This window comes from Photinus pyralis, unplaced genomic scaffold, assembly GCF_008802855.1.
Source record: "Photinus pyralis isolate 1611_PpyrPB1 unplaced genomic scaffold, Ppyr1.3 Ppyr1.4_LG8, whole genome shotgun sequence".
In the NCBI taxonomy this organism is placed as follows: domain Eukaryota; kingdom Metazoa; phylum Arthropoda; class Insecta; order Coleoptera; family Lampyridae; genus Photinus; species Photinus pyralis.
Window position 1 is genome coordinate 12822892 of NW_022170819.1, and position 2498 is coordinate 12825389.

A 2498-nucleotide genomic window follows, 5' to 3' on the forward strand; every position below is an offset into this window, starting at 1 on the left:
ATTAATTCGAAATTATTATCGGGGGAAAATACACAAGAGCTTGATTTTTAATCGGATAATTTTATTTTTACACAAAAGTTTTGTTGCAACGGAAAAAACTAGAGATCAAAATTGTCGCGGTTTTATCATGTGCTTTTGGTCGAGAGTTTTTTCCAGGAAGCAACAAAATTTGAGTGAATTAAAAATTAAATTATCCTGATTTAAAACCAAGATCGAGTGTATTTTAGAGAGATTAATAAAAGACAGTCAATTTTACAACCACTATATATTTTACGCATTCCTACGCGCATTTTTATCGGTGATAAAAAGCTACCTAGCCTTTAATCAGATAAAAAATCATCTGATTGGTTAGAATTTGAAACAATCACCAAGCTGATTGGTCTAATATTAATGGAGTATATTAATCAGTGAAAATTTAAAACATTATAGTAACCATAGTAACACACATTTAAATGCCCTCATATTCAACAATTTGTACCATCTAGCTAGGCCTAGGATAATACCATATAAAATTTTAGGTTTTGAGCTTTTATACCTATATATATATTTACTATTTCTTCACATCCAGCCCCATAAAATTCTTACAGGTAGCTTCATAATTTAACACGATTATATTATCGCAAAGATTGTGGTATATGAAAGGATTCCTTTAACTTTTAAATGTAATTTTTAGTGTTTGTCCGTTGAGAGCTCAACCACAGTCTGGCAATTGATTGGACCCGAGGAGTATTTCACCAACATCAATGAACATCTATCCTGACATTTATACACCAAAATTCCCCTTTTCCATTAATTCCTTTCAATTCCCCCTAATTCCTTTTCAATTTCCCCTGATTGTCCACTAAATTGGATAAATCCAAGGAAAGATTGAGTTCCATCTTAAAAAGATTTTTTAATTTCATTACCTACTCCCCAGAACTCGCGAAAAAAGTACAAACAATAAACGTGCAATATAAACATAAATACTTTCTATCATTTGAAAAGACAAAGGTAAATGAACATAATTACACTTGCATTATGATAGCGGGCCAGCACACAGAAATACAACGGTACCTATATATGATAATATCATATAAATAATGCAAAAATAAACATATACGACTGCTTGATAATGCGGTGATTACAGTCACAATTAGTGGCCATAATTTGCAATATTATGGCCTAGTCCATAATGATAAACGGCCGCCTGTCAATGTGACAGTCGTACTTAGGTGTCAATCCAAGGTAAATTCAAGTATGGCAAATGCTTGACATCTGTTGTCAATGATATATAGATTTTATCTTTTATTGAATTCCATGAAATTTTCATTTTTAAGGGTTGTTGCAGTCATACATAAAGCTTTGTATATATCGCGTCCATAAATAGGCTTTATGGGGACTCGGCCTTGTTTATTTGTGCCTCGCTCCCAAGCTCGCTCGGCTAAATAAACGGCTCGTCCATAAAGACCCAGTTTATGTACTTGATATATAAATAGCTATTTTAATACAACCCTAACGAAAAAATGCAAACAACACCAATAGAAATAACAAAACCATACCTATCCTATAGGCATTGACCCTACACTACAACTCTCGTTACAAACTACAAACATATTGCACATAATTAGAGGCATTCTTTGAAGGACTTTGTTTTTAAACATTCACAAAATCTGTTCTTTTAAATTGAAAACGCATGATACCTAAAAGATTTATTGGACCATACAAAAAGAGGGTTTTGTCAACTTTTGAAGGCACATTACTTTTTTAAGTAATGTCACAGTTGTTTGAATACCATCCACTTCAATTACTAGTCCTATGAACCACCTCATGTCATAAAATAATGCGTCATACTACTCAATTCAGTAATTCAGTAATGTTTATTGTTCAACAGACTCTTAGTAATCCATACATGAACAATTATAAAAGTAAATATAGAAGCGTATACATACATTATTATTAAATTATTATAAAAAAAGTAAAATAAAAAAAATATCAAAGTCCTCGTTTGAGATCGAAGGGACTTCAGCGCATTTTTGTGTGGCAGATCAGTTTTCTATTAGCCACTTTCGATTCAACCATCAATAACAGATCTTGTCGAAGGCTACTACATTCACTAACCGCTTCCCACTTTCCTCGTGCACCCGCAATTCGCTTTTAAAGATTTGACTCCACCATCAGGAAGATCGTGTCGGGGGCTACCACATTCCCTTTGACGGTACCCACTTCCGACGTTCGGTTCACCCGCAATTCGCGTTTGAAGATTTGACTCCACCATCAGGAAGATCGTGTCGGGGGCTACCACATTCCCTTTGACGGTACCTCCTTCCGACGTCCCGTTTACCAGCAATTCGCGTTTGAAGATTTGACTCCACCATCAGGAAAATCGTGTCGGGGGCTACCACATTTCCTTTGACGGTACCCCCTTCCGACGTCCCGTTCACCCGCAATTCGCGTTTGAAGATTTGACTCCACAATCAGGAAGATCGTGTCGGGGGCGACCACATTCCCGTTGACGGTAC